General features: G+C 35.8%; 1 long non-coding RNA gene across 1 annotated transcript; it reads left to right on the forward strand.

Annotated features, from left to right (window-relative positions):
* Window positions 1–769: 769 nt before the first annotated feature.
* LOC128204098 (uncharacterized) lies at window positions 770–6,152 on the forward strand. The gene is made up of 3 exons (XR_008256091.1): window positions 770–930; window positions 4,221–4,346; window positions 5,991–6,152. It is a non-coding gene; the product is annotated as an uncharacterized LOC128204098 (long non-coding RNA).
* Window positions 6,153–9,279: the final 3,127 nt, after the last annotated feature.

Below are 9,279 nucleotides of genomic sequence, written 5' to 3' on the forward strand. Positions count from 1 at the left end.
TATGTTTTTCGCCATATACTGGACGTATACACTTTTCCAAATTTAAAGAAAAAGTCCACTTACCAGGGAAAAGTTGGCACCTGAATCGGTACTTTTCGTTCTAAATCCGCCATTTTGTTTGCCATGAAACATTATTCTCACTTAATGTTTGCATGAAACGAAAATACGTCCCCCCTTGAATATAGTATATTAATAACGCAAATTGACAATGTTTAAAAAAAGAGTTAAAGAAAATGATAAACACTATTGGTATCACAGCATGTCTTTGTGCTTATACACACTTGTTCCCTAAGAATGTGTCTCTTAATTATGTATATGGTAGTGTTGTTTATGTGAAATTCGTTCCCTGCAGCCATAACAATGTCGCCATGGCAATGATAAAAATCGCTTAGGGCATTTGTATGCCGTTTTTGTCAAGACGCTTTGACTTATAAAAACTATACAGTTGACTCGAAAACGTTTGGCTCAAACACGCTTGACTCGAATTCCTCGTTGGCTTGAACTAGATGTTAAGAACCGACTTCTTTAAACTGATTGTATGCATTCCCGCTTGGCTCGAGGTATTTTCGCTCTCTGTGAGTTCGAGCCAACGAGGTTCGATTGTACTAATATTTTATTATCTCTATGTGTTAGCATAGGTGGCAGTATTGAAGATAAATCACGAACAGAATGTTTCTCATATCATTAACTTCACTACAAAAATGTATAGTATGCCTTAAACTGCGTAGTAGGTGCAGTCTGTGACATGCATAGATAACTATTATCTAATTAGATCGTGCAGACATTACAAGACCGAGAAAAGTAAAGCTCTTCAATTCGGGCATTCATCAACGATAAACTTGTACGGCTGACAGCAAGAAGAAGCGCTCACGAGAATCATGTCCAACTTGGCTATCTTTGGGTTATTGCTTGGTTTGGCTTTGTTTTGTGGTGAGTTAATAAAACCTTATTATTATTATTATTATTATTATTATTATTATTATTATTATTATTATTATTATTATTATTATTATAAGCGATATTAATAAATTGTCTATACTGCACCTATTTTTCTACTTGTGCTTTGTATCGATCTTTCTGTCGTTGCACGGCGTAATTGCTAAAAAATAATGTTAATACTGTATCAATTTTTCTACCGTTGCACGGCTAAATTGCTAAAATACTGTATATACTGTATTGATCTTTCTACCGTTGCACAGCTAAATTGCTAAAATATTGTATATACTGCAGCGATGTTTCTACATTTGCACAGTTTCAATTTCAAACTTCTGGCCCCGATCTTAAGCCCCTTATATCAGAATTAAGCTAAGCTCACAATTTTTTTTATTTTGATTGGTCCGTGTTATATTTACTTCTTTCAGAGTTTATACACTTTAGATGGGAATCATCTTTAAGATAATCACAATAAACCTTTTTTTATTTATCTAAATTTAATTGAAGTATTATTTCGGCTTACTGAAATAAGCTACTTAAGCCTGTTTGAGACTTTTAAAGCAAAAATAGCCTTATTTCAAACATGTCATTATAGAAACAAGATGCTAAAAGTTATTGTACCTGTTACAAATAAACTGTTCTACAATAAAAAAAACACCTTTTGTATATAAAAAATATTCTAAACCAATCCATTATTCAGTTTTCCGGTAGTAAGTCTCAATCTCAGACTCGGGGCGTCAGTGAATATGACCACATATGAATTGTAACAGATTCAGCAATGTTTACCGCCTTTGCACCTTTTATAGCACTTTTCACAACAAAAATGAACCTTTGCTTTCCTGAGTCAAAGTCTCAAAACGTTTATGAAGATGGGCACTGGGTCTGGGTCTCAATACGTTAGTGAATATGGGCACTGGGTCTGAGTCTAAGTCTCAAGACGTTAGTAAATATGGGCATTGGGTCTGAGTCTCAAGACGTTAGTAAATATGGGCACCGGGTCTGAGTCTGAGTCTCAAGACGTTAATAAATATGGGCACTGGGTCTGAGTCTGAGTCTCAAGACGTTAATAAATATGGGCACTGGGTCTGAGTCTGAGTCTCAAGACGTTAGTGAATAAGGGCACTGGGTCTGAGTCTGAGTCTCAAGACGTTAGTAAATATGGGCACTGGGTCTGAGTCTGAGTCTCAAGACGTTAGTAAATATGGGCACTGAGTCTAAGTCTCAAGACGTTAGTAAATATGGGCACCGGCTCTGAGTCTGAGTCTCAAGACGTTAGTGAATATGGGCACTGGGTCTGAGTCTCAAGACGTTAGTGAATATGGGCACTGGGTCTAAGTCTCAAGACGTTAGTAAATATGGGCACTGGGTCTGAGTCTCAAGACGTTAGTGAATATGGCACTGGGTCTAAGTCTCAAGACGTTAGTAAATATGGGCACTGGGTCTGAGACTCAAAACGTTAGTAAATATGGGCACTGGGTCTGAGTCTCAAGACGTTAGTGAATATGGGCACTGGGTCTGAGTCTCAAGACGTTAGTGAATATGGGCACTGGGTCTGAGTCTCAAGACGTTAGTAAATATGGGCACTGGGTCTGAGTCTCAAGACGTTAGTAAATATGGGCACTGGGTCTGAGTCTCAAGACGTTAGTGAATATGGGCACTGGGTCTGAGACTCAAGACATTAGTAAATATGGACACTGGGTCTGAGTCTCAAGACGTTAGTGAATATGGGCACTGGGTCTGAGTCTCAAGACGTTAGTAAATATGGGCACTGGGTCTGAGCCTCAAGACGTTAGTAAATATGGGCACTGGGTCTGAGACTCAAGACGTTAGTAAATATGGGCACTGGGTCTTAGTCTCAAGACGTTAGTAAATATGGGCACTGAGTCTGATTCTCAAGACGTTAGTAAATATGGGCACTGGGTCTGAGTCTCAAGACGTTAGTGAATATGGGTACTGGGTCTAAGTCTCAAGACATTAGTAAATATGGGCACTGGGTCTGAGTCTGAGTCTCAAGACGTTAGTAAATATGGGCATTGGGTCTGAGTCTCAATACGTTAGTGAATATGGGCACTGGGTCTGAGTCTAAGTCTCAAGACGATAGTGAATATGGGCACTGCGTCTGAGTCTCGATACGTTAGTGAATATGGGCACTGGGTCTGAGTCTGAGTCTGAGTCTCAAGACGTTAGTGAATATGGGCACTGGGTCTGAGTCTGAGTTTCAAGACGTTAGTAAATATGGACATTGGGTCTGAGTCTGAGACTAAAGACTCAAAAGTGCAGTCCCCATTATCACATTAATATCTAATTAAATATCTAGCGCTTTCTCAACTCGTTTTACCACATTAAAGTATGATTAAATATATTGCATTTTTATTCTTTTTTAAAGATTCATTTTCTCGTAAAATGTGTTGATAAAAATATTTTGTCAGTATTTCGATGTTTACTTTTTCTAGAGCAAAAGGTATTCTTAAGTTATTGTTAAAAAACAGTGAATTGTACTTAAGTTCTTTTTTACCTCGGCATCTATACCCATGGTTTTAATCAACCTTTTCAATGACGGAATGTGGTTTTAAAACGTGTGAAAAAATATATAATTATTTTAAACTTTTTTATTTTATGTGTTAAACCGAGTTGAGAATGAGATTGAGATTTAACTTAAGTAATTTCTTAATAATGGGGCCTGATCTTCATTTTAGTGAACAGATGTTTTTAGAAGAGCAATAAGGATTAAATTAGCCATTTATGTTGCCAATACCATGCTTAACAAATGCTTTAACAATGACGTTTAAACATTTAATTTTCTGAGTCTGTGTCTCAAAGTCAGAACAAGACACTAGTTTATGCTATGGGCAACATGACCGTATACGTCATCGGCACCCCAGGGTATAACATATATGATACTCTGAGAGAAAAAAACTGGCAGAAAAAATGGTAAAGCTTGAATAATCATAAACATTTTCTGACCATTGAAATAACCGATAACAAACGAAGAAATCTTCTTGGTAAAGAGCTTTAAGAAAATTTGACACACTTTGATTTCCTGCTCAAAGCAATTTGAAAGTCGCGATCTCATTGGATGATTCAAAACCGAGATATCCTCCGTAACTGTTAGGCCATTTCCGTACTGCATGAGGTGTGTCTCATTCGACCAATCAAGCAGCTGGATTTAACTTTATTAATTATTCATTAGTACGGGACTGTTACAGCCGACTTGCCAAGGATATCATATATGTAATGAATACATTGGGGTGCCGAGGATGAATCATGTACACCTTAATACATTGTAGGAGAATACAAGGCCGAGACCTGTACAAGTGTAGCTGATTGCTCGAACACGATGTGTAACCCTGGTTGGGAAGTCATTTGTACAACAACGGTACCCAGAACGTGCACGTGTAGTTCGATTGTATATAGTACGTATACATACAGTACAAATATTAGTGTTTATTGTGGAAAAACAATTTATAAATCTAAAATACAGATATTCATCCTGGTATGACCGTTTCTTATATATATGACAATATTGACACAAATTGTTTCTGTATTTATGAATATGATTGATAAAAGTTATAACATAATAATAGTTACTAAAGCAGCTCAAAATCATATCAGTCGTATAATGTGTGAAATGTAAAAAAACAATTTCCTTTCATGTTGACAAGAACTTCCACTCATGTCGACAACAAATTTTAAGGTCGACAGGAGTTTTCATATGTTGTCAACGATTTCAGTTTACGTGGACAATAATTTCCATATGTTGACACCAATTTCCATTCATGTTGACACAATATTCCATTCATGTGGACAGCAGTTTCCATTCATGTGGACAGCAATTTCCATTCAAAGTTGACACCAATTTCCATTCATGATGACAACAATTTCCATGTCATTCATGTTGACAGCAAATTTGATTCATGTTGACAGCAATTTTCATTCATGCTGACACTAATTTCATTCATGTTGACACCAATTTCATTTTATGTTGACACCAATTTCCATTCATGTTGACACCAATTTCCATTCATGTTGACACCAATTTCCATTCACGTTGACACCAATTTCCATTCATGCTGACACTAATTTCATTCATGTTGACACCAATTTCATATCATGTTGACACCAATTTCCATTCATGTTGACACCAATTTCCATTCATGTTGACACCAATTTCCATTCATGTTGACACCATTTCCATTGAAGTTGACATCAATTGTCATTCATGTTGACACCAATTTCCATTCAGGTTGACACCAATTTCCATTTATGTTGACATCAATTTTCATTCATGTTGACACCACTTTCCATTCATGTTGTCACCAATTTTCATTCATGTTGATACCAATTTCCGTTGATGTTGACAGGAATTTCCATTCATGTTGAAAGGAATTTCCATTCATGTTGACAACAATTTTCATTCATGTTGACACCAATTTCCATTTCATTCATGTTGACACCAATTTCCATTCACGTTGACACCAATTTCCATTCATGTTGACAGAAATTTCCATTCATGCTGACAGCAATTTTCATTCATGTTGGCACAAATATCTATTCATGTTGACACCAATTTTCATTCATGTTGGCACAAATTTCCATTTCATTCATGTTGACAGCAATTTCATTCATGTTGACAGCAATTTTCATTCATGTTGACAGCAATTTCAATTTCATTTATGTTGTCATGTTGACAGCAATTTTCATTCATGTTGACAGCAATTTTCATTCATGTTGACACCAATTTTCATTCATGTTGACAGCAATTTTCATTCATGTCGACACCAATTTTCATTCATGTTGACAGCAATTTTCATTCATGTCGACAGCAATTTTCATTCATGTTGACAGCAATTTTCATTCATGTTGACACCAATTTTCATTCATGTTGACACCAATTTTCATTCATGTCGACACCAATTTCAATTTCATTTATGTTGTCATGTTGACAGCAATTTTCATTCATGTTGACAACGTATTTCCATCGGCCACGCCCGCTTCTATGACGCCAATTGCATTTGTACACATTTTAAATTTCGTTTCATTAATTTAATTTTTTCCAGGTTGCACAGTTAAAGCGGACTGCGAGTACCTGTATACTAATGGTTCTTTGACCGATTGTATTTCCGCCGGCCACGCCCACTGCTACGACGCCAAATGCATTTGTACACATTTCTAATTTCGTTTGAAATATTCATTGTTTCGAATGGAGTCTTTATTTACCACCATTGTTTTGTTGTTTTATGCACACATATATGAAGGGTATCCATAGAGTGTTCGAACAATTAAATTATGATAACGTTATGTGACCCGCCCGTTTGCGATTAATTTTATCATTAACAAATTAGTAGTGTGTAACCCTGATACTGTCCGGCTGAGTATTGTTGAGGTTACACACCACCATTGTCATTTCCTCTATAACTCAATGTGAAATGATTATTTTTAGACAACATTTAAAGGCATTTCGAGCGAATGCAGACTATGATAAACATATATATTCTTAAAGTACAAGCTTAAAATTACCTTTTAAGCCAATAAAAGGGGGGGGGGGGTCAGGTTATTCCTAAGAAAAATCTCTCCACTTAAAAACAAACTCTAAAAATTGCACAGTCCGCTATGACAGTTCTTCCGTAATGACCTTTCAACTATAGGGCAGCAGTTTATGCTTAAATCTCTATTCTAAATGATAAATCAAGCAATAATAGATACTCAAGGTATAAAAGTTTTAAGAATAATGATTTTTTTTTGTTTTGAATGTGAAAACATGTCTATCAGTCATAAAAACATTTTTTCCACACAACGGAAGTACATATGACGCAATGGTGACGTCATACCTTGAACGTATATACCATTCGGAAACACTTTGGGCATTTTCCATAAAAACATCTTGGGATGTATGACGGTTCATTAGTTGAATTAGCTCGTAAAATAATAGTATAATTAAGTTAGTTGTAGTGTTTTAACGTGTTTTTGTATAACTTAGTTAAAATTGATTGCCAGTGAGTTGTATGATTTTATAAATAATTAAGGTTACCATATCATAAAGTGTAATTTCTAATTAAAATAATTACGCGACCTTCTTGCAACGTTGACATTGTAAACCGTCCAAATACATCCTAGGTTATTTTCAATGGAAAATGGCCGAGGTGCTCCGAATGTGTCGATAAGGTCACAAACTACTGAATAAACTTCCTACATATTCGATAGACGATTGACCAATTTGCATAAAAAATAAACTGATTTCAAGTGCTTGACGACACTCAACACAATATAAACCATGTTGAGAAATTACCACATATGTCCTTAACAGTTTGAACTAGGTTAGAAAAAAAGGGTTCCTTATGAAAAAAAACAAGAATTGGTAGAATGTAACCACTATGTAATCGATAAAGTGACTACCATCCGGAACTCCTCGGCCATTTTTTCGAAAACAACCTCGGATGTATTTGGACGGTTTACATACTCAAAAGTGGTACGTTTAAGTCCGCTGCAAGTAGATCGCGTCGTAATTTTATTTAACAGTTAAACTTTGTGACATTACTCTTGGGATTCTTAATTATGTTTGCAATAATACAATTCAATGGCAATCAATTTAAACTTAGATCAATAAATACAACTCTAAAACACTACATTTAATTAATGATATAATTCAAAATTTTACGAACTACTTCAACTGATGTACCTGCATACATCCGAGGTTGTTTTTGAAAAAAAAAATGGCCGAGGAGTTCCGAATGAGTGACTACATCCGGATTACATACAATGCGGTGAAAATGTAAACAAAAAAGTAGATCCAGTATGTTCACAACGTTTTTAAAATCACTAACCAGTTATCTTCAAAGCCTAAAAAACGGGAAGTAGCCAATAGTCTTTTAATCACTACCAAGTGTACACCACATACATTGCAATGAGAAGTCGCTTCCGAATACCTTCAAACATCTATAGCACATGCCAGCACCTGTGACAAGCCTTAAGCACTAAGTCACAAATCTCTTGAACCAAGTGCTAACCTCCTTTACCATCATTTTAAAACCGTTATCGTATTGAAGAGTAAGTATTATTCCAATGAGTAGATATTTGTTCCCACAATAATATCTATAAAAGACAGCTGCATCACAACAAACCCCATGAATTTAAAGTTTAATTTCGAAGTTCAATCATGTTCGAGCCTTATTCACAGCATGTTACACACAGTGAGTTTTGGGATACATTCGTATTTATTTGTTCTCATCGAAACAAATTTATATGGGACCTATTGTTTGATTTTTGGGGTTGAGCCGATGAACTGTATGGTACTGTAGAGTTTTTCTATGTGTTGAAATTGGTTTAGTATATAATGAAAAAGCACAGCGAAACTTGGCAACCGATTAAGTCAGAGTGTGGAATCACGTGACTTCAAAGGGATCACTAGCAGACACCATAAAAGCTTCCATGTTTATTGTTTATTTCATTATTATACGAGAAAACAAAGAACGTCCAAAAGCATCATTTCAGACTCGAAGTTGTTAAAAAACATTTGGGGGATTACCCACAAACACCCCTGTCAACACTTTGAACCAAATGCATTCCGGTTCTGAGGGAGCGGCGCAAATCAAATGGCTACATGTACGTCTCTTAGCTAACTTCCGATTCCTGGATCCGCCCTGATTATGTATTGTATGTGTTTATACTCGCTTAATATATCGCTGAAAATGGTATCGCGAAATTTGGCACCCGATTTAGTCAAGGTGATTAATCACGTGACTTTAAAGGGGTTCTCACATTTGTCACCACGGGTTACAATCGATGTAAACAAACAAGTAAGCGACGTTAATTTATAAATAACAGTTTTGACAGGAAAGATATAAAAGTATTTCTAGCCTATTAAAGTTTGTCATTTTCTGATTTTCTACGTGCGAAGTATTTTAGATTCGCTTGTATTTTAATGATGCAGTCCTTGGCCAAAATAACCGCATTGCATCGTTCTATATAATGTTTAAATTTGGGTCAAGGATTGCACCATTAAAATACAAACAAATCAAAATATTCCACACGTGTAGAAGAATATATCACAAGTCAAATGAAGAAACCAATTTGAAAATAATGTACATATAAATGTCTGCTCTTGCATTAAATAAGATTGTAAAACAACGTCTTATCGAACCCAATATCACTCGTCTTCAAAGACGCCGACTACAAAAGGCTGCTCGGAAGCAAGCCTCCATTAGATATAAAATCTTACTTGTATAGACAGGAGACCAAATAACGCGATAACTCTGGACCTTATCTTCTACCAACATGTTCGCCTTAAGACCACACTTTATAGTGTTTGGATTGTTTTTAAACCTTATCATGTACGAGTGTAAGACTAAA

This window comes from Mya arenaria, chromosome 10, assembly GCF_026914265.1.
Source record: "Mya arenaria isolate MELC-2E11 chromosome 10, ASM2691426v1".
Classification (NCBI taxonomy): domain Eukaryota; kingdom Metazoa; phylum Mollusca; class Bivalvia; order Myida; family Myidae; genus Mya; species Mya arenaria.